At 43.5% G+C, this 24,099-nt stretch overlaps 1 pseudogene; it reads left to right on the top strand.

Moving 5' to 3' along the window:
- The first annotated feature begins 21,559 nt into the window (after positions 1-21,559).
- On the top strand, positions 21,560-23,684 carry LOC120295637 (annotated as a pseudogene).
- The last annotated feature ends 415 nt before the right edge of the window (positions 23,685-24,099 follow it).

A 24,099-nucleotide genomic window follows, 5' to 3' on the forward strand; every position in this document is an offset into this window, starting at 1 on the left:
CAAACATTTTCAAAATGACGAGAGAATATATAAAAATGGTGCTAATTAGACTTAGTTTAACTAAGTCAATAAGATCTCTAGCTCACGGAAGATGAAATGACTTCTCGCATCTCAATTGGCTCAAAATTAGCTTAGAATAGGTTAGTATGGACTTTTTAAAAATGGAACAAAAACATTCATAATCAATCGAGTTAATCAAATGTTGCGGATTGGTGGGGCTTGAAAAAGTCGGCGAGAGACTCCATTCCGAAGGGATGGCCATGATACTCGTAAGGCGCGACGTAAGAAAATTTGAAAATAAAAGAAAAATGGAAAAGGTCAATGTGACAGAAGAGAATGGCAAGTTGTGCTTTAGCTGGCGCGGCCGAATTCTCACCGTCGCATGTGCTTGGCGTTAACCGAATAGGTACACTTTTTCTCCTTGAAGTTAGAGGACTTAAATGATGCACATCTTGTTAGAATAAATTTGGATCCCAATTTATATACAATAGATTCTGATGATGTATATGGAGAGGGTAATATTTCATATGATGATATAGTATCTAATATGACAAGCGTGATCAAATAGCTATAAATTTAGGAAGTAATTAAGGATATTTGTAATTTTTAAGAATAATGAGTTTCTTTCCTTAAAGCATAAGTTATCATACTTTTACTATAATGAAAGTATTCTTCTTATAATTGAGAAAGTGAGCATGTTTTTTTAACAAAAATGGAATTTTAATTTTAATAAAGTTGTTTATACAACATCTTTAACATTTTTGTCAAATATAAATTAAAAAAGTCGCAAACATTATTTTTTAAAATTTTAAACAAATAAAAATTAAAATATTTAGATTAATCACCAAAGGGGCTTTGCAAATGTGTTTTCTATCAAACAACATTTCTCTCAAAATTGATTTTCAAAGCAGAATTTACCAAACAATCTTTGTATTTCCTTCAAAGCCCTTTAAGCTAAACTGTTTTGCATTTTCCCAATGAGCTTTCCAAATGCTGAACTAAATACATCCCTAATTATGTATATGATTCTTTTGCTTTCTGTTAGGAAACACATAGAAAAACCATGTCATCTTTGACAAAGACCAATGAGAATTTGTCTTCCTCATTATTGAATATCACTGCACTTGAGAAGTCTATGTTTGCTGTTGGTGGGTGTGCATCTTCTACAAAAGCTTCGTGAATATATTTATGTTTTATGTAAGTTGTTGTAGGTGTGGCTTTATTTTGTTCATCTTTTATTCATATCCTTTAAATCATATTTGTTAATTTCCTTTGATCCGTATAGGATAGGTTAAAGCTCTATGGTGCTTATGGTTTATGTTGTTAACACCTAAATTTCGCCTAAATTAGTTAATTATAAATAGCATTAAAGGTTAGGAATTAGTCAAAAAATTAAAATTAAAAATTTTAAAAATTATTTAAACAATTAATTATTAAGAAAAGGGGGTCGGGTCGGACTGGATCTCGACCTCAGCCCGGCCCGCCTCTCTTTCATTTTTTTTCTCCAAATGGGGCCCAGCGCGAGCCGCCCATCTTCCTTTCTCCCCTCGCCCGGCCCGTGCCCGAATGTCTTCCTCCCCGGCGATCTTCGCCCCGGACTTGCAGCAAAGCAGCAAGACAAAGAACAAAGAGGAGCAATGTGAGAGGAGCAGAGGATCGGGTCCGGCGTGATCCGCGGCCGGAGAGCAGCCGGTCGACGGGCTGGCGAGGCAGAACGGGGCACACCGACCGTTGACCCAGAAGCATAAAAGAAGAAAAACACACAGCAATAGAAGGGGAGAAACACAAAGAGGAGGAGGGGAGCAAGGGCCACCACCGTCGTCGATCGCTGCCATCCAGCCGCCGCCGGTGAGCCGCCGACCGCCGCTGTAATCCTCGGAGCCCGCGAAGACGTAGAAGGCAAGAACAAGAACATAGAGGACTAGAGAGAACCGGGGGAGTAGGGAGAAGAGGCGACGCGTCTCCGAGCCACCGCCGCCGCCATCGCCGCATCTCCGAGCCGCCATTCCCGCAGAACTCGGGTAGACTTTTTTTTCGAGTAGTTGGAGTGCGTCTTGGAAAGCGAGTCAGCCAAAGCTCATCCCGACCAATTTCTGGCGAGCTCCGACCACCTCCTTCTCCCCGTTGCCTAGCTTGCTGTTCTCGTGTGCATTTTGGAGGTTCGGATCCGTGCTCGGGCCCCGGCCGAGCTGAAATCTCTTAGTGCCGTTAGTGCACGTCACCTATTTGATGATATGCCCAAATGAAAACCGCCGGCGTCCCGAACCGCAAGCCGCTCTTTAGGTCGCCGTACCGCCGCTGTACGGCAGAGGCCGGGCCGTCCAATGCCTACCGGAAGCACGACCGTCGTGCCCCGACCGATGCCCCTCGCGCTAGTCGTTGTCGCGCCCTCTCGTTGCGGTCGGACTGCCCGAACAAGGGTTGTGGGCGGCGGAGCCCTCGACCGGCACCTCGCCGCTTCCGGTGGTGCTCCCCGACCGACGCCGACCCACGCCTCTTTCCCCCGAAGCCACCGGAGCCTCCCCTGTCGCGGCTCCCTCTGATGGCGACTGAGCTGTCGCAGACCAGAGGGAAGGCCGATCTGGCCCACTCGGCCCAACCCTTTTATTTCTTTTCTTTCTTTTTTTTTCTTGGGCTTCCACAGCCCATGCCGCAAAATGGGAGTTGGGCCGTTAGTAGGGCTAGACCCAACCCCCCAACCGAACCGAATCCGACCGACCGGGCCGAACCGGGTTAGTTGTCGACCGGACCCGACCCGGTCCGATCGAAATAAAAATAATTATTTTTAATTAAAAATTTAAAAATTAATTTTAAAAAATCAAAAAAATTAAAAAACTAATTAAAAAAATCCAAAATCCAAAAATGTAGGGTTTGGTTAGGATTCGCTATGTTTTGCCTTCTTAATGTAATTAGGCCTTTATTTGCTCGTATTTTGATTATATCGTATGTTTAATTTGCATATCTAATTATGTTTAGTTGCACATGTTTAATTTTATTGCAATTAGAATATTGGTAGTTGTGATTATTATTTTAATAATTGCACACCCGCATGATCACCTCACACGTTAGTGGATAGACATAAAATCAATTCAAACTGCTTGCCAAAAATCTTTTTATCTTAAAATAAACAAGATTAGGTACCGGAAGGGCACTAATTGGTTAATTAGTGTAATCAAGTCCACGATCCTAGATTCTCTAATTGAGTAGGAAGCAAGGTATACTCCCATGCATTGCTTGGTTTTTAGCCGACCCCAATAGGTTAGTGGCAACTCATTTTTATAAAATTCCCAAAAATATTTCAATGTCACGTGGGGTATGGGCTTGGGAGAGCTCGTGTATAATCATGGGCCTTAGGCTCGTCCTTTAGGCAATACTCCTAAACCTACTCCCTCCCCCCGAGGGGTAGGTCGCGACATCTATGCCCACCTGCAAGCGATCAACACAAACTTTGCGCAAGAATACTAGTCACCTGATCTTCCCTGCATGTGTTTGACCTTTGCAAGTTTCGTTGAAAGTCTCCAATGATGAATGTATTTAATTTCACTTTGGCTTCAAATACTTTGCAAATGTCAATCGGGGTGGCAGGAGGTGGAATTAATTAGGTTTGAGTTCGACATGTTTAAACTTCATATACAAGCAAATGAAGATCATAGCCATCTACACTATGTGCTCAGATAATAGCCAGGCCTAAATCTAGGTCATGGATATTTGTTTGCCCCCAGGAAATTAGTAAACTTTCTGTGTAGAAAACAAGTGAGGAGTTGCATGAGATACTTTCTCTTAATTTTTAAATCATAGTATGTTACACATCAATTATCAAAGAGCAATGCCTTATTGGTTGTCATAGATTTTTGTTTGAATGTAGCTAGAGAGAATCGAACCTTCCAAATCTTGTAAGGTTTGAATTCACCTAAGATTTCAATGTGCAGTAATTTGGGCAATAAAACCATACTGCTATTAAGCATTTATTTAGTTCTGTGACCGAAAGACACCATGTTTTGCTTGTCAAAAGGAAGATGATGCGGTGAGCTTACACCCAATACTCTCCTAGTCATGTGGACAAGGACATAATTCCATAAAGATCACCATAATGAGTACACTATTTGCTCAGGCAAAAACTCCAAAATTAGAGGTATCTTTGATTGACAAAAGAGCAAGAGGATGAATCTACAGTACAAAAAAAAGAAAAATGAAACGAATTTGTCACTAAGTACACCAAAGATGGAGCAGCCCTCATTAGTCAGCATCAGAAGAGGGATCCTTCTCATTATTGAGAGAAGTATCCATTGGCTGTTTTCTTTTCCCTACCTGACTTTATATTAATTAACATGAACCGATTCCATCAAGGGCCAAGAAACAAAAAGCCTCAAATACTATGATGATGATATCCTAAAACCATTACATATTCACCATATACACCACACCCTTTTAAAATCTAAACCATGGACGATACCTATTACATAATGGATGCAACTGCTCTAGAGGTCCATAAGTATGAGGGAGCTCTCCTCCATAGTGTCGTGACCTCTTTTTTTTTCCGGCGCCTGCGATCGGGTACAAGCGCCTAAAGGAGGCTAATGGCTCGGCTAAAATTAGTTAGCCCGGACTCTCCCAAGTCTACCAATTCATGACTTAACGGTTCAAGTTTTTAACCTGTAAATTAATTTTTAAAATAGAGTCGCCACTAATCGATTTGGGGTGGGTTGATTAGAAACCCAAGCGAAGTATTGGGAGAAATACTCACTCCTGCGCAACCAAACAAATTAGGATCGGGGACTTGATTACACTAGTTAATCACCAATGCCCTTTCGGTACCTAATCTTGTTTAAACCCTAAGGCTTTTTGGATGTTCGAGGGATTTTCCATGCATTTTTGGGAGGAAAATATTTTTGAGTCTTTTTCTAATTTTTTGGACACAAAATGATTTTTTTGGTATTTTTAGGAAAAATACAAGTCTTTTTGGCTTTTTCTGAATTTTTTTTTTTTTGGCTTTTTCATGAATTTTTGGCCTTTTTTGGATTTTTGACATTTTTTGGAAAATATGAAATATTTTTTTTTTTTTTATTTTTCAGAAAATAAATTTTTTGGAAAATAAATTATTTTTGATTTTTCTCGATTTTTTTGAAATAAAATATTTATTTATTATATTATTATTTAAAATTTTATTTTATATATAAGTTGACCGGGGTTGGATCCGCGGGTTGGGTCCGACCCGAGCCAACGATTTGAACGGAGACGGGCCCGCGTTGCGGCCTAACTCAAATTTTTGTCTTTTTTTTTTTAAAAAAAAACAAGGCCCAAACCCAAAATAAGCCCATTAAATCCAAACCCTAGCCCAAAAGCAAAGGAACCGGGTCGAACAAGTCTGTGAACTGACCCGACTTCTTATCCGCAACCCGGTTGATGAAACCTTAGGGCGCCGGTCACATGCTCGACCCGGCTAACCCGATTTTCGCAGCCGTTGCTGCCTTCGCAGTCCAACGGCCGTGACGGGCGACGAGGGGAAAGACATCTAGGCGGCGGCGGAGCGGCTTCGACACGGCTACGGCGAGGATGGCAAGAACGGGAGCGTCTAGGCTACTGTGGAGTGGCTATGGCGGAGACAACGGGACGGCGAAGAAAGGGGCGACCGGTAGTCGGAGCTTCTGCGAGCTCCGACATGCCCAACCCATAAGCGAGGGGAGGTCAGAGATACTCACTGGCTTCGGGAACTTCAACCGAGGCTCGTCGGTAGGGGGCACGGCGGCGTGTCGCGGTGGCCGATCTCGTGGATCCTCCTCGATCCGGTCTTCGCTCCGGGATCGAGGGCGGGGGATGGCGGTGGCGGAGCAGTGACGGCACAAGTAGGCCGACTGGAGTTTCGCGTGGACGGTCGAAGGCGTCGGGAGGGACGGCAGTGCTGGCGGGTCCTCGGCTTCTCAGATCTGGCACCTTTCCCTCCGATTCCTCTCTCTCAAACCCGACCCTCTCGGATATCTCCCCCTCGCTTCTCACTCCGGCCAGATCCGAGCCTCCACCGGCTGGATCTAACCTCCTCGAACTCGCTCACCGGCGAACTCCCCCGAAGTCTCTCAGTGGGAGGTCAGCCGAGCTCGCGACCCGAGTTCTCTCTCGCTCACTCTTCAATTCCTCCCCCGAAGTCTCTCAGTGGGAAGATCTCAGAGCTCGCTCGTGTCCTTCGACAGAGGTGGTGCCTCGCTATTTATAGGCAAGGAGGCAGCCGGTCGATGGGGCTTCGACCGCCGGTCTTCGCACGCCGAACGGACGCCCGCGGCCGAACCAAGTGTCTCATCTCAGCATTAAAGGCAAGCATTGAAGGCGCATGCGCGTCATCCTCTCCTCCAGCAGCCTACCTCCATTCCTCTTTACCGTAGGTTGCCTTTGAGCGCGTTGCCGGCCGCCACACGTGATGCACAGAGGCACAGAGAAGAAGAAGGAAGGAGAAGGAAGAAGGAGGGGGGAAGGGTTAGGTTGTGTAGGCCAGGCAGAGAAAAAAGAAAGAAAATGAGCCTAGGGGCCCACGCGAAAGGGAAAAAGGGGGCTGGGCCTTGCGCCTAGCCCCAATGAGCTGCTGTTTTTATTTTTTCTTTATTTTTTTGGTTGTTTTTACTGATTTTTTTAAAAGACAAAATAAATAAAAAGAAACCTAATTAAAAACAAATAATTTAGGTGTCAACAGTTGCCCCTCGTTGAAGGTGAGTTCGCAGAGGTTGCATTCAAAGACAAACCTGATACCTAAATTGTGTCTATACATATGCAATAGATTATATTTTATTTGGGACCTATTGTCCTATACAGAAAAAGAGCAATCTAACATTACACATACTAAAACAGATAAGAAGATATATGTAGTTACTTACCGGGAGTGTGTGAGATAGGGTGTGAACCCCGAGTTTTGGCAAGTATCAAGGTGTCATCTTACCTGTTGCATGAGGAGATTGCTTCTCTAGGACCCGAACCATTCTTCGGTCGCCTGTTAGAGCAATAAGTTGGTTTGTCTAGGACCCGAACCTTTCTTCGGTCGCCTTGACGAGGAATTGCTTTTTGAGGACCCAAACCTTTCTTCGGTCACCTTGACGGGGAATTGCTTTTCTAGGACCCGAACCTTTCTTCGGTCGCCTTGACGGGAATTGCTTTTCCAGGACCCGAACCTTTCTTGGTCGCCTGTGAGAGCAATAAACTGTTTGTCTAGGACCCGAACCTTTCTTCAGTCGCCTTGACAGGAGATGCGCCAACCTTTCTCAGGGCATCTGTTTGTTGGGAGATAGTACTTGGATGATCACAAGTACAAACTCTTGGGGGATACCTAGATGATCACTAGTATCGAAGGGGTACTTGGACGATCACAAGTACAAACTCTTGGGGGATACCTGGATGATCACAAGTATCGAAGGAGTACCTGGACGATCACAGGTACAAACTCTTTGGAGATACCTGGATGATCACAAGTATCGAAGGGGTACCTGGACGATCACAGGTACAAACTCTGAAGGAAGAATCAAGGCATACCTGAGATATTTGTGTGGAAATATCGAGGATGGGTCTTGCATATACGTGAAGGTTTCTCACCTCCTGGTAGTGGGAATATCGAGGACGTACCTTGGATATTCATGAAGGTCTCTCACCTCCTGGTAATTGGGAATATCAAGGGTGTACCTGAGATATTCGTGAAGGTTTCTCACCTCCTGGTAATTAGGAACATTGAGGATGTACCTTGGATATTCATGAAGGTCTCTCACCTCCTGGTAATTGGGAACATCGAGGACGTACCTTGGATATTCATGAAGGTCTCTCACCTCCTGGTAATTGGGAACATCGAGGACGTACCTTGGATATTCATGAAGGTCCCTCACCTCCTGGTAATTGGGAATATCAAGGGCGTACCTGAGATATTCGTGAAGGTCTCTCACCTCCTGGTAACATAAACTTGAATGTAGCACGAGGCTTACCTGGATGGCCGCAGGCACTCAAAAGGGCTAGAACACCTGGGTAGCCGCAGGTGTACAAAGTACCGGAATACTTGGATGAACACAAGTATTTAATGACATGATCTGGGACCACTCAGCAGGTCCAAGTGTAAGAAAGCATACCTGGGCGGCGGTGCCAAGCAAAGCAATGGAATGCTTGAACAGTTGCTATATTATTTGGGGACAACTTGGGCAAGTTGAGTGTCATGAAAAGGAATTACCTGGACAATAGTGGGCACTTGACGATATGGGGATACCTAGACAGCAGTAGGTATTTCAAGAGATACTTGGTCAGTCACAAGTATCAATACTCCGAGGACAACTCGAACAGGTTGAGTGTCAGAAAAGGGAGTATCCGAACGGTGGCCGGTACTCAAAGACAATAGGGATACCTAGACAGCAGTATGTATTCAACGATAAAGGGATACTTGGACAGTCACAAGCATCCAAACTCAAGGGACGACTCGAATAAGTCGAGTGTCAAGAAGAGAGTACCCGACAAGTGGTGGGTACTCAAAGACAAGGAGATACTTAGACAGTTGCAAGCACCCAAACTCAAGGGACGACTCGAATAGGTCGAGTGCCAAGAAGAGAGTACCTAGATAGTGATAGGTACTTTAAGACAAATGTAGGTACTTTAAGACAAATGGGGACAGGGATATGCTTACCTGGCAATATCTATGATCTCTGAGAGTATGTCTGCTATTTGCACAATATGCACACATGATTGTATATGCTATAAATTCATGAGTCCAAATGAGATTCATGCATGATAATTTTGTCAGTTTTGCATCTTTTGTTTTCCACTAGGGAAGATTTTGAAAGACAACCTTCATTTAGAATGTAGATGTCTTGAGCATGCCGGATGAGGGACTTTCGAGTCCTAAAGGACTTTCCACTCTCTCTCATGGAAAAGGCTATCCTGACCATTGATGCAGGATTTATAAGGACCACACTTCTCACTGTCATCATGTCAGCAAGGGTCTGAGTATTCTCGCAAGTGGTACAACTTTACCAATGTGAGAGGTCTTTGTTGAAATTGTGATGAAGACTTGGTCAATAGCTCATCAAATGGGGCCGTTGAGGTCAAGGCTCATGAATGGAGTGCCGCACGATCGTCTCCGGGTTTGCAAGTCAAGAATCCTGCGAAAAGAGATAGAGTAATCTTGCTCGTACTTCTTCGAGCGATGTTTATAGACATATGAAATCCTACGTTAATTGAAGTGCCCCTAGTCTGAAGAGACTTTTACAATGGGATGTAATGTAGGCTTGATTCATGTGTAAAAGGGTGAGAGCTGGTGATTGCCTTGGCATTTGTCACTAGTCTTTCTTCTCACTTGTCAAATGGAGGTTCTATGGACCACAACAACAACATTTTCTTGGCTGCATTTTTGACTGGGGGGCATTGGCCTTGCTTTTACTAGGCGCATTGCTTTTTCATGCCCCTATTTTTATTCCAGTTCTTCATTTATGGGCATTTGACCTTGCTTTTACCGTGTACACTGCTTTTTATGCCCCTAGTTTTTTTCATTTTTGTTGCTTGAGGAACTAATCTAGGCAAGTTCAATCATGACACTATTATTAGACTCTTGAGTCTTCATCTTCAGTAGGCGCTCTAGGCTATGCCGCTTAATTGGCAGTGACTTCTGTTTTGCCTCCATGTGAGGGTAAAATTACAGACTCAATTGAGTTGTACAATGAATACAAGTGCATAAAGAAAGAATTGCTCTTCGTCATTCTAGGGCACTTAAACTAACGTGGGTGTTCATATGCAATAAAGACACCCGAAGATTGATGCAAGTGCGAGCAAGAAAATTTCTATCTCTCTTCTCACCTTATGATGCTGTTTCGTCTCCGATCTGCCCCAGTGTGGGGTGGTTCTTGATGGGGGTATGAGAGAAGCTTCACCAATGTATGGGGCTCAATGGGGTGAGCGATGGAATGCCTCTCACTGTTTTGGTTATCGTACCATTCGCGAGAGAATTCTTTATCTTGCAATCATGGAATCTTCTGCACTCATCTCACAAGTGTATAGATGGGGGACTGTGTATAGGATATGGCTTTCCTTTCATCATTCTGACGCGCCTCATCCAGCATGCTCAATTAATCTTGTATTATTCACTTAGCTGTCTATTCTAATAATCCTTAGTGGAATCAGTGACTTAGACAGACAAAATTATCATGCAGAATTCATCTGGAAGTGACATGCAACATTTTGAATATGATGGAGTTTGAACTCTTCAAAACAAGTGAATGGTTTTGACTAAAAAAAAAGACCCTATTGACAACTGTAGGAGTTAACATAATGGTGTTTCCAAATATGTTAAATTTTGAACATCAAAAGGGTTATTCGCAAATGGGTGTCGATAGTTTTCCCTATTGATTAGGGATATGACACATGAATGATTAGTCGGGGTTGGGAATCTGATCGGACATCTCTGCTTTTGCCCCCTCGAAGAGAAGATGTACAAGTAGATCAATTAGTCTCGGCCAAAATCAAATGTGAGTTGAGGCCCAAGATTTTCTGTCATTTGCTTTGGCAATATTTGAGACGCCATTTTGCTTGGGAGAGTTTCATGCCTCTCATTGATTTGTTATCTTTGTTTTTGACAGTCAAGTAATCCTACAACAAACAAGACATGCTTCTCATTGATTCGTTATCCTTGCTTTTGACAGTCAGGTGATCCTGCAACAAACAAGAGGGAATGTGTTAGTCATGAACTCTTTCAAGAGTCGAATAACTGGAAGCGATACAACTTTTTTTTTTTTACCCTTCACTGGTTTTGCAGATGATTGGATGAACCTAAAGTGAGAGGGGGACACGAAGTCCTATGTCCCTTGCTTCGTTAGGTCAATTATTCTCTGAATTTGCTCCTGGATGACATGTCTTTTTACACGAAGCCAGGTGAATTTGATCTGGGTCATTCTCATGAACCTCACTTGGCCAATATTGACCATCAAGTTTGGTTTTTGATTCCCAATGTTTCCTGTCAATAGGGAAAATACGTCAAAAGTGAATTCAAAGAGTGAGGAGTATTGGAAACGATACAAAATTACTCTTCTCCAAGGCTTGTATGTGTTAGCTCCTAGAGATATTTGAATGTCAATGATGGCTTCTTTATCTTGGCATAGTTTGACATTTCCTTCAATTGGCCTTCCTCACTTGTGACCATGTATGCATGATTGCTAGTCGTTGATTCATCTTCAACGCCTTCCTTCCGTGGAATTTCTCCTTCATCTTTAATTCTTGGGAGAGCATGCGTCGAATAGGAAGTCGGGTTTCCGTGTCCTCATTTTGAATAGGGGCTAGAGACTGCTTCATCTGTCCGGGATTTCTTCTCTCAAGTTGACGGTAGCCAATTCAAAGAAAGAGAAAAGATCCCTTCCTTGTGCTTTTGGGCTTGTCGAAGCTGGAAGTCCCGTTGATGAAACCACAGCATCTGGTTGCTCAGGCACATGGTGGGGAAAAGATATTGATCCAGCTTGTGAAGGAGTTGGGCAGGAGCGAGGTGGAGTGTACAGAGCTCCTAGGGATGGCTTGATTTCAATCGTATGCCTGTACCTATTACGTCCCATCTTTCATTTTCTGTAAATAGAAGAGAGAGGACATCATTTCCAAACTTACATTCAAAGAATAAAACTTACCTTCTTTGAAGTGGGATGATCTTTTATTTGCCCCACTGTCTTCTTGGAAGAGTGTCATTGAATTCGGTGAGTTCATATAATGTGCTTGCTTCAAATGCCTCCCTGGTCACACTAAGTCAAATGGGATGATATTCGAGACACGAAGTGAGTGAGTCAGAAAGACAAACATGATTAAATTTATCATCCTTTTTTTTTTTAAGATTTTGGTGATGAAGTATTTTCTTTTTTCAAAATATGTATTCGAGGGAGAAAAAGCATGAGGAAGCCCAGTCCTCAGTATTCTCCCTGGATGATATTTTCTTTTCATGGTTGGATAACATCACTGGGCTGGTTTGGAGTACCGCCTCATGCTCTTAAAACAAAATATTATAAATGTACAATAGAGTACTTGGAATGGAAAATGCAACAGTAGCACACTAGACAAGATAAGAAACATGAAATTATAAAAACAAGTAAAACCCATGAAAACTCCTGTGTAAAGGAGTGCTTTGATAGTGTCGGTTCTGAAATCAAGCGCCTTTGAATTCCTCGCCTCCCGTAGACTTGAAGTATTCGCATGAGAGGACCACTTCATTGAAGCTATGGAAGTACAACCCATGCAACCAACAACGATGCTTGCGAGGCAAAGTCCCTATGAACAGCTTTATCATTTCTTCTTCGGCCAGTTGAGGGTAAGTTTGCATCATAAAAGCCTCCCACCTCCTTGCATACGCTCAAAAATCCTCCATTGGTCTTCTTCTGAAGTGGACCAAGTTCTGACAAGGCACTTCAGTCCCAATCTGGCTTTGATACTGAAGCAGGAATGCAGAAGACAGCTCATTCCAATCTCTCATGAGGTAGATATCTGCTGTGATGAACCATTGTAATGCAGATCTCGTAAGACTCTCTTGGAAGGCCTGAGTTGTGAATGACATCAGGCAATAGTACCGACTCATTTCAACATGGAGGTATTGCAAGTGGGCCGCGGGGCAAGTCGTGCCGTTATACTTGCGGAGATTAGGTATCCACATCTCTCCAGGGGTCAGGATCCTACGAGGGCAAGACGAGCCTGGTATGTCTTGGTTAGGCCACTAGTTTTCCCACTGCATATTCGCTGTAGTGGTGAATTCTTCTGTTTCAGGGAAGTTGGATTCTACCGAAATTACCCCATTACTTTCTTCTGGATTAAAATTTCCAAATGAGGATGAAGTATTGAAACTATCCTCATGGTCAGAGGACGAGCTTAGTACTTCGTTAGGATCGTAGCGGATAAAGACGTATGCTTCTTCTTCTGACAGGCCTTCATCCCCGGGTGAGGGTAGGAAACAGTTATACGATGAATCGCCAGTTTCATTGTCGAAATAACGCTGTAAGTCCTTGGGATTGTGATACCTGAGCCGGGAAGTCTTCGGGTTGTACTCTAGGGGATGGTAGCCTTCAAAGCTGTATTCTTGGGAATGCTCGAAGCTTTGGTGCGGTGGCTCGTCGGCGGTGCTTTGTATTGATCTCGCTTAGGCTCTCTTTTCTTGACTTTTAGTCCAGACCTTTTGAGTAAGGCCCTTCATTTTGCCATTTCGATTCTATCAAGGAAGTGAGAGACATTAGAGTTTCACCGCTCGATTCACTTTCCGAGTTGATAGGGGTTGGTATTCTTTGGACCCTAGCTCTTGGAGTAAGCTTGGAGAGTCGTCCAGTCGTGCCCCAGTCTTGAACAAGCTTTGTGTCTTTGATCTCGTACAAAGGCTCCTTGCCTTTCCTAGTGGGAAATTTTCCAGTAACAAGATGTTGCTCAGCTGCCTATTTATCATGCAAGGCTTCATTGACATGCTCTTCTCCTATCTCAGCGACTAACGGTTCCTCATGCTCTGCGATCATTGGCTCTTCGTAAGGCAGGGTGATATCAAGATTATACTCTTGGTGAAAAACATGAATTAGTTCCCTCCAGGTTTTAAGGAGACTAATCTTCCTGATAATGTACCATCGCAAGGCAGGGCCAGTCAAGCTCGATTAGTACGATTGAATCATCCTTCGGACCAAGTAGGCTTGCAAGTAGGTCTCTGGGCGGAAGGTATCAGCATACCTTTCGCATTCAGGTGCTTTGAGTTTTTCAGGGATCTCAATGCCGGCGTAATTGGACAGGTCCATGGGATTCTGCTCCTGCAGCTGGCTTAACTTTTTCATGATCCTTTCAAACTGTCTATGGTACTAGCTATTTTCTGGCAAATTTACGGGTGTCATGATGGCAACTACAGAGTTGGGCTCAGCTTGAGTGGATTTCATTTATCTCGAGAGTTGTCGAAGGACAATGGACATCTGTCCTACGCCGTCTTCAATGTTAATGAGGTGATTTTGTACATCATTCTGATCGGGCCCTGATGCATGAGGCCATTCGCGAGCTATTGGAGGCCGGCGATTCATAATTACCTACTCGTTGTGAAAACAATAAATGAGTACGAAAGTAAACAAAGATTGACCCATGGCAATGGTCTAACTGCTTTTTTATTTATCAAAGAGGATTTGTAGACTGCCGCTCTAACACTTAAAACTTCAAATTGAAATGACATAATGAAATACTAGATATTAAACAAAAGTCCCTAAGCAATGGGATGAAACTTTCACACTATAAGGGGCACATGATTGCCAATTTATATGCGACGGGGAGTCTTGCGCTTGCGCAGATGCTTGTTTTCCTGGACCGGCTCTGAGGTGTGCATCCAGTCCATTCCCAAATCCCTCTCCATGAGCTCTGCTTGCTCGTGCTGGCTACTCTCGCTGATTGAGTGAGGAACTGATGGCTTCCATTTTTGAATGCGATGGTTGTGGATGTAGGATATGGAGGCGTGGTGGGCTTTTTCTTCTCCCTCAAGCCCTTCGGGTACCACAATCCTTTGCGATGGCACTTATCCCGGGTTTCTGAGCGGTAGAAACTTCGAATGCGTAGTCACGGCTTGTATTGAAAAGAACTGAAGAGATCTTCCTGATGGAAGGCGATGGGATCTCCTGAAGGGCTCCATATTGTCGTGCCACCCGATAAGGGTGATAGAGAATGGCGCCGATGTGACCAAGCAACGGAATTGGGAGATCACGCTTATAAGCGAAGCGAGCTCTTTTTTCATGGAACCAACCAGCACACCATTGGAATGCCTCAGGAGCTAGGTCTTTTAGGAAGTTTACCCAATTTAAACAGCTTTGATTGGGAATATACGGTCCTAAAACCATAAATTTTTGTAATGGATTTTCAAAAGCATTCGTTTCAGATGATCGCATGAAGTCTCGAAATTTCAGGAGAGGCTCGCATGATTTTCTCTGAGTTGTCTTTAAAACGATTAAAGGACAAGAATGTTTCAGTTAAGATCATGTTGACATAATTCCCCCCTCTTAAGATCTGATCAACTATCCATGCTATCTTGGGAGTTATGGCATTTCTTTGATGGGGGAAGATGATGAGCCCGAAAAAGGCCAGGAGGAAAATCTCACTTTTACTCGGGTCATAGGCTGATTTTGGAAACATGCATTCATAAATTCCGGTGGGCGGGTATTATGGTTATCTTCAAGAATTTGTATCATAGTATGGACTTCAGTTCTTAAAAGCCGTGCTAACCCACGTATTGGGATGATGCCATCGATGGCACGACAAGCTTTTTCTCAAGAGGCATTCCAGTGATGATGCTGTATTCTTCCCGGGGTTGGGGTTAGCTCAAACCTACCAAACATAAAAGTAACCGTCTTCGGGCACCAGAAATGTGCCATGGCTTGTATGACTTCAGGGCGAACAGTGATTTGGATCAACGATAGGAGATGACCGACTTTGGCCTTCACACGCTCTTGGGCAAACTGATCTAACTTACCCCACCATCTGAAGAGCTCCGCCTTGGGAGTAGGAATGAACTGGATATCGTCTTTCCCCATCGCATATAAAATAGGACTTGAAAAGCTTATCCTAAATTGCCATGGGCCAAATAAAAAGATTGAGTAACAGTAAAGAAATCATTTTGCTTTTAAAGAAAAATGGCAAGCACAAAGACATGCGCATGGGACGTGCGGCTCGATTTCTAGCTGAGAAGGATTGGTGAGATTAAAAGGATATCCGCCCGTCGCAGTCTCGCGTTAGCAGCATACCCTCCTAACCTCAGCTAAGAAATTCGGGAAAAGAAAGGCAACCTCTACATCGCAGTCTCGCGTTCGAGGTCGTATCTTTCTTAACACCATCCTAGAAATCCTATGGCGGCCCAGTCCGGCGGCCGGGTTGTGTGTGCCATGTGTAGTGCTAAAACATTTAAGGATGCATAGTAGTTTATAATCACAAAACAATTTATTTTAACAGAATAAAAAAAAAACTCTAAGCTATTTTTTTTTTTTTTGGTAAAGGGTAATGATAACTCTAAGCTATTACCCCGCACAAAGAGAAAAAAAAACCCAAGTCAGCAAAGCATTTAAACAAAGATAAAATGGCCTAAGTCATCAATGTCCCCAGCGGAGTCGCCAAGCTGTCGCGACCTCTTTTTTTTCCGGCGCCCGCGATCGGGTATGGGCGCCTAAAGGAGGCTAATGGCTCGGCTGAAATTAGTTAGCCCGGACTCTCCCAAGTCCACCAATTCACGACTTAATAGTTCAAGTTTTTAACCTGTAAATTAATTTTTAAAATGGAGTCACCACTAATCAATTTGGGGTGGGTTGATTAGAAACCCAAGCGAAGTATTGGGAGAAATACTCACTCCTGCGCAATCAGAGAAATTACGATCGGGGACTTGATTACACTAGTTAATCACTAATGCCCTTCGGTACCTAATCTTGTTTAAACCCTAAGGCTTTTTGGATGTTCGAGGGATTTTCCATGCATTTTTGGGAGGAAAAAATATTTTTAGTCTTTTTCTAATTTTTTTGACACAAAAGGATTTTTGGTATTTTTTGGAAAAATACAAGTCTTTTTGGCTTTTATGAATTTTTTTGGCTTTTTCATGAATTTTTGGCCTTTTTGGATTTTTGACATTTTTTGGAAATATGAAATATTTTTTTATTTTTTGATTTTTCGGAAAATAAATTTTTTTGGAAAATAATTTTTTTTTTTTTCTCGTTTTTTTTTTGGAATAAAATATTTATTTATTATATTATTATTTAAAATATTATTTTATATATAAGTTGACCGGTCGGATCCGCGGTTGGGTCCGACCCGGACCAACGATTCAAACGAGGACAGGCCGCGTTGCGGGCCTTACTCGGATTTTTGTCTTTTTTTTTTTAAAAAAACAAGGCCCAAACCCAAAATAAGCCCATTAAATCCAAACCCTAGCCCAAAAGCAAAGGAACCGGGTCGGACAAGTCCGCGCCCGACCCAACTTCTTATCCGCGACCCGGTTGATGAAACCCTAGAGCGCCGGGTCACATGCTCGATCCGGTGACCCGATTTTCGCAGCCGTTGCTGCCTTCACGAGTCCAACGGCCGTGACGGGCGACGAGGGGGAAGACATCTAGGCGGCGGCGGGCGGCAGCGACACGGCTACGGCGAAGATGGCAAGAACGGGAGCGTCTGGGCTACTGTGGAGCGGCTACGGCGGAGACAGTGGGACGGCAAAGAAAGGGGCGATCGGTAGTCGGAGCTTCTGCGAGCTCCGGCGTGCCCAACCCAGAAGCGAGGGGAGGTCAGAGATACTCACTGGCTTCGGGGACTTCAACCGAGGCTCGTCGGTAGGGGGCAGCACGGCGGCGTGTCGCGGTGACCGGATCTCGTGGATCCTCCTCAGATCTGGTCTTACGCTCCGGATGCGAGGCGGGGGATGGCGGTGGCGGACGGTGACGGCACGGCAGCTAACTGGAGTTTCGGCGTGGACGGTCGACGGCGTCGGGAGGGACAGCAACGCTCGCGGGTCCTCGGCTTCTCGGATCGGCACCTTTCCCTCCGATTCCTCTCTCTTAGACCCGACCCTCTCGGATCTCTCCCCTCGCTTCTCACTCGGCCAAATCCGAGCCTCTACCGGCCGGATCTAACCTCCCCCAACTCGCTCACCGGCGACCTCCCCCGAAGTCTCTCAGTGGGAGGTCAGTCGAGCTCGCGACCCGAGTTCTCTCTCGCTCGCTCTTCGATTCCTCCCCCGAAGTCTCTCAGTGGGAAGATCTCAGAGCTCGCTCATGTCCTTTGACGGAGGTGGTGCCTCGCTATTTATAGGCGAGGAGGCAGGCTGGTCGATGGGGCTTCGACCGCCGGTCTTCGCACGCCGAACGGACGCCCGCGGCCGAACCGGTGTCTCATCTCAGCATTAAAGGCGCGCATTCAAGGCGCATGCACGTCGTCCTCTCCTCCGGCGGCCTACCTCCATTCCTCTTTACCGTAGGTTGCCCTTGAGCGCGTCGCTGGCCGCCACGCATGATGCATAGAGGCACAAAGAAGAAGAAGGAAGGAGAAGGAAGAAGGAGGGGGGAAGGGTTAGGTTGTGCAGGCCGGGCCGAGAAAAAAGAAAGAAAATGAGCCTAGGGGCCCACGTGAAGGGGAAAAAGGAGGCTGGGCCTTGCGCCCAGCCCCAATGAGCTGCTGTTTCTGTTTTTTTCTTTTTTTTTTGTGGTTGTTTTTACTGATTTTTTTAAAAGACAAAATAAAAATAAAAGAAATCTAATTAAAAACAAATAATTTAGGTGTCAACACATAGCACGTGATCTCAAATGTAGCTTAGAGGTGATTGTAACCCTGAGAGTCCCCATATATATTGAAGCTGTGTTTGACTGTGAATCTCAATAGTTTGAATCACAACATCAACAAGAGGTAGGGGAAAAGAATGCAGCTTGGAGTTCCTAGCTCTCCATTGATGAATGCAACAAACATTTGCTAAATATACTTCTTTCAGTGGGTCTTGCTTCAAACAAGATGGTCCAACATTCCAATTGCCAATGCTTTGATGAACGAAACATGTCTGTGAAATGTGAACCCAAATCTGATGAGAACAACCACCCTCGAAGGATTGGTGAGGTCTTGATTCATTATGATCATCATGAAACAACAAGCCCAGAAATGTACAACCTACTCCTAAGCAAATTATCCTTCTTTTTGCTTCTAACAATGTTAGCTCTAGTCCTTTTAATTTGACCAAAAATACCTAGAATCAGAGTGCCTGACCCATCACATATTTTGACCCTTCACATGTTTGACCTGTCTCCAATGTTTCACACTAGCTAGGTTGACTTTGTATTCATCAAATAAATGTAAATATTTTCACCGACCTCATGCAAATATAGATGCTAATGGATCTTGCCAATTCAAATTTAACTAAACTGAACACGATAGAATCATACAATTTTTCATTTTTTATGCCGACAAGTTAAAATAATGTATTCAGAGCTTTCCGAGCATCTAACCAAATCATAAGGATAATTACCAAAAACGTCTTAAATCTATTACAATTTTTCCTATTCTGTCCTAAACTTTTTTTTGTCAATTCGGTTTTAAAAATTTTGCATTTGTATTAATTTAGTATGGCAAAGAAAAAAAGGAAAAATTAATAAAAAAATAAAATATTATTTAAAATTATTTACGTTAGTGTCGCCCAAATGGCCAACACCGACTGGCCTTCACATTAGCGTTTGCCATCCAAAATTGGTGCACTAGTTCCAGCCTCGCAAATACATTAAATTGAAAGAATTTGCAAGTTTACTGATAGCTAAGTAGTTGTTGACTTGTTATGACTAAAATATCAAAATTAGAAGTTAAAAATCCAATAAGGGCTAGGTTATCTCTAGTCAAAGTCCATCGTAGCTCAGCTCGTGGAGTTCCATTCAACGCAAAGTAGAGAACAAGATTAGAAGAGTGTCAAAGTGTGCAGAAGTCCCGGTTATGCAATTATCATACCAATAAAAAAAGTATTTTATATTCCATGTATTCCCCATTAATTTGATAACAATTTTCGACATATCATGAATATTAAAATCTCTTAATGCATCATATTAACAAGGGGTAGAATTTACTCTTCTGTGTCTAATTAAGATTGTAAACCCATGTCTGATCATCGTCTTCAAAAATTGCAATTACCATTAAATAAAATCGGACAAAAAGGTGCTTTTTAGATTCATATTGTATTAAAATTAGGATTTTTGTTTATATCTACTTTCATAAACGTACCGTGAAAGACCGGTATCATTTGGAAAAACAACTTAATTATTCTCAATTTTGATGTGAAACTACGAACAAATCTTTTCAAGATCCTCCTATACAATGATGTACAAAAAAAAAAGGAGAAGGGATATTGGCTAATCAATACTGGTCTTCCTTTGGAATTCACAATTTTTATCGATAATAGCAACTTACATATCACATGTCATTTTGTAACCTTCTTTACAAAACATAATTTGTGGCAAGTAATATAGATCCCATGATTTCTATTTGTCCACAAAAATTAGCAAGCTACCTAAGTTAATACTACATCTCTTTTTCTATTATTAATAAATTGCATAATGGGTCATAACTTATATTTAATATGAGCATAATTTTTCTTTTGATGGTCATAACTTCTTTCGATCATATAACTCGTAATTTTCCACGAAAATTAAGAAGCTACCCAAATTGATAACAAATCTTTTATGCTATCAATAGTAAAATATTCTTTACTCATCCTAACTTTAGTTCAAATAAGAAAATGGAAATTGGAAGTTTGATAATTTTTCATCCAAATAATCCAAATAATCCAAATTTACTTATTAGGAAAGTAGGGAAAATTGCCCTTGTTTTCTCAGAAATTAACATAGGGAAGATGGAAAGCATCTTAGGCTTCATTCGTTTCGCAAAAAATATCATGTTTCCGCAAAACATTTTCCTGGAAGTCATTTTCCAGGAAAATGACTCTATTTTCCGGTGTTCGGCCAAAATCTAAAATTTGAGTGGAAAATATTTTCCACCGTTCGTTAGCTCATTTAATTGTTTGGAAAAAAATTATCAAAATTGAATTTTAATATTTTTAATTGATCAAAAAATTTATTTTATTTATTTATATTTTTTAAAAAATGATATTTTTAATTATTTATATTTTTAAAAATCGAAATTTTTATTATTTATTATTTCTTTTTCTTTTCCTTCCTCCTTCCTCCTTCCTCCTCCTTCTTCCTCCTTCCTCCGCCTTCCGCCGCTGCCACCTCCACCTCCTTCCTACCTGACGATGGCCGGCTGCCCAACGGCCGACCAAGACCCGGTGGCCGGATCCGCGAGCTCGAGGCTCGGCCGATCTCACCCGAGCTCACCGGATCGCGACAAAGCTCGAGCTCGCCCGGATCGGGAGCCCGAGCTCTGCCGTTAGATCCGGCGAGCCGCGAGCTCCGCCGCCGGTTCGACGAGCTCGAGGCTTAGCCGATCTCACCTGAGCTCGTCGGATCTGGCAACAGAGCTTGGCGAAAAACGACAACTTGGCAAGAAAAATCCAACGCACCGCACAACGAGCGGCCTGGACGGCGGGCTCCCCGGGAGCCTCCCAGCGCCGCTGCGGTGCTCCCTCTTGAGTCGGATCCTCCCGAGCGGCTTCGAGCCGCCGAGGAAGCGGAGCGCGGCGGCGGCGGTGTCACCCGGCCGGAGCAGGCGGGCAGGAGTGGCCGAGGAGGGCGGAGGCTGATCCCGGAGAAGGACGTCATCAAGCCATTGCAGCAGGGAGAGCGAGAGAGAGAGACCAGGAAAATGATTTCCTCTTTTCAAAAGAGGAAATCATTTTCCACAATGTCAAGAGAGGATTTTCCGTTGACCGGAAAATGTTTTCCTTGACCGTGTATTTTCCGTCCACCCGAACAAGTTGTTTTCCGCGAAACGAACGGAGTATTAGTTTAGCTCCGAGGTTGGTTCCCTTGTCAAAGCTCATTCTCTCGGAAGAGAAACCGAGAGAGAGAGAGAGAGAGAGAGGGAGAGAGAGAGAGAGAGAGAGAGGAGAAACTGAGAGAGAGAGAGAGAGAGAGAGGGAGAGAGAGAAAGAGAGAGAGAGAGAGAGAGAGAGTGAAGGAGGAAGGAGATGGAAGTGCGAGAATCGTGCAGAGCTCATCGTCGGTTAGGGTTCTTCTTCCTCATCACGGCCCTGGTTTCGATCGCCGCCGTCGAAGCCTCCGTCCACGACTACTTCAACGAGGCCTTCACCGCCCGCTCCAATGCCTTCTTCTTCCACGGCGGCAGCGAGGGCCTCCGCGCTCCCCGCTCTGCGATCCCGCCTTCCTCCTCCACGACGTCGTCTCCCAACATCACGACCGGCCCCAAGGGAAGTCCTTCATCAGGTACGGATTCCTTCGTTTCAGTGGTTTGCCGGCGTTCCGAATGGATGCTCCGTCTTCGTTTTGGTTTCTGGAACGTCGTGCTGCAGCCGTGCGATCATTTGAACTCGCTTAGATTCTATGCGGTTTGTACGTATATCCGCGGAAGAACGCAATCGAAGTCCTTCGGATGAAACGTCTGGAGTCGGCTGCAGGTTCGCTAGAGGATTTCCTACGTTTTGATTTGAGTTTTAGGGCTTAATTGGGAATTTTAGGACTCGATTGTGCTTTGGAGTCAAAGTGCGGGGCTAGATTGCGTTCGTTACATAAGGTTTAGGACTTCAGGTGCGGGTTACTCGTTCTCTTTTTATTGTAGATGGGGTGCTGGAATTTCTTGGTTTTACTCTGCGTCATTGACCGAGTAGAGCTTTCGCTGGAGGTCCGAGAAGTCGATGATTCGTTACGAGGTTATAATGGAAATGGCAGTTGTAGTCCCCCCGAATTGTTGCTTGCTGTGTAAGAACTGTTTTATAGGCGATTGTATGTCGGGTTGTCTAAGGAAAAATGCTTTTTCTCTATTGAAATTAGAGTAACGAGTGATCTTTTAATGCTTTGCTGCCTCTAAATTATGTTGATGTTCTTTCTATTTGATGGTTCATGTAATGTAAGCATCATATTTGTACCTCTTGGTGTGCCTGCTTTCCCTTTTTTTAATGTTCCAGCTACCTGCTCTATAGACACGAACACATGCGTTCGCACAAAATATATTGCCTGAACTTTGTGCATATTGTTACTGGATTGGAGACAGACGGTGTTGTAGTCTCTGATTATACATCTCTTTGGTGCAAACCCTCGTCAATCTCTGTTTGAAGGTTTTCCCTATGATTATTGATATTGATTCGATTTCTTTATCTTGATTCCCCAACTTAGGTTTGACAATGTCACCTTCATAAGGACAAAGGAGTCTGCTGATGCACAAAATGAAATGCAAGAGAATAGTGGCTCGGTGGAGGCTATCATACTTGATATAAAAGATCGGAAAAGGATTGGAGGTGCTTATTTGAAATCTGATATGATATGTTACACTCCGCAGTTGTCTGAAGAGAAAGCCTGCAAATTAGGTCAAGTTATTATTCAGAGAAACCATGATAACCCCGAATGGCCCAGACGCATAACAACTTCCTTTGCTGGGAGAAATCAAGAAGCAAAGATGGAGAGTGTGACGGTCAAGATCGATAAGACAGGGACGTACTACTCGTATTTCATGTTTTGTGATCCACATCTCAAGGGTACCATAATTAAATGGAGGACAGTATGGAGAAATCCAAGTGGTTATTTGCCTGGAAAAATGGCTCCTTTGATGGTAGTGTTTGGTTTAATGTCATTGGCTTACCTTGTACTTGGACTTAAATGGTTTTTGAAGTTCGTTCAACACTGGAAGGATGTCATACAGTTGCATTACAACATAACTGCAGTTATTGCTCTTGGAATGTGTGAATTGGCTCTCTGGTACATTGAATATTCCAACTTAAACTCTACTGGAAGAAGACCGATGGGCATCGCGATGTGGGCAGTCACTTTTATTGCAGTAAAGAAAACACTCTCGAGACTTCTCTTGTTGGTAGTGTCAATGGGTTATGGAGTGGTGAGACCTACCCTTGGGGGCATAACCTCAAGAGTGCTTTTTGGTGGAGCATATCTAGTTGCATCCGAGTCGTATGAACTCGTTGAACATCTTGGGAATATCAATGACTTCTCTGAAAAGACAGCACAGCATTGTTTCTGTTCTTGTCCGTTACATTGCTGGATGCTTGCTTTATATTATGGATCTTTTCATCATTATCCAAAACTCTGGAGCAGCTTCAGGTACTCGTGCTCTGTTTACTTGGGTAGGTAAATTACACATGACAAAATTTCCATCCAGCAAACAGGTGTGTAGAACATTATAATACTATTGCAAGAAGCAACTACCAACCCAAAACAGCTCATACACTCTAAGGAACAAGCTTGGCGCCAAAACATAATATGCCCGTTTTATCTTGAAATATATTTGTTCTATTCCTTAAACACTCCCTCCCTCCCTCCCGCTCTCAACTATGGACACAAGGTGCTGTATTCGGTCAAATACAACAAAAGCTCATCATTCTAGCGCAATTGATATCCAAGAACCCATTCAGCTGAGGTAAACTAACTACTCCAAGCCTTAGAAAATGGTTAGCCACAACCAACAATATCTATCGAATTCACCTCAGCTTTTGAGCTCGATGACCTTCTCAGCGAGTGCCCGGCGGTCCTTCCCGTCCATCTC

This window comes from Eucalyptus grandis, chromosome 1 (genome assembly GCF_016545825.1).
Source record: "Eucalyptus grandis isolate ANBG69807.140 chromosome 1, ASM1654582v1, whole genome shotgun sequence".
Classification (NCBI taxonomy): domain Eukaryota; kingdom Viridiplantae; phylum Streptophyta; class Magnoliopsida; order Myrtales; family Myrtaceae; genus Eucalyptus; species Eucalyptus grandis.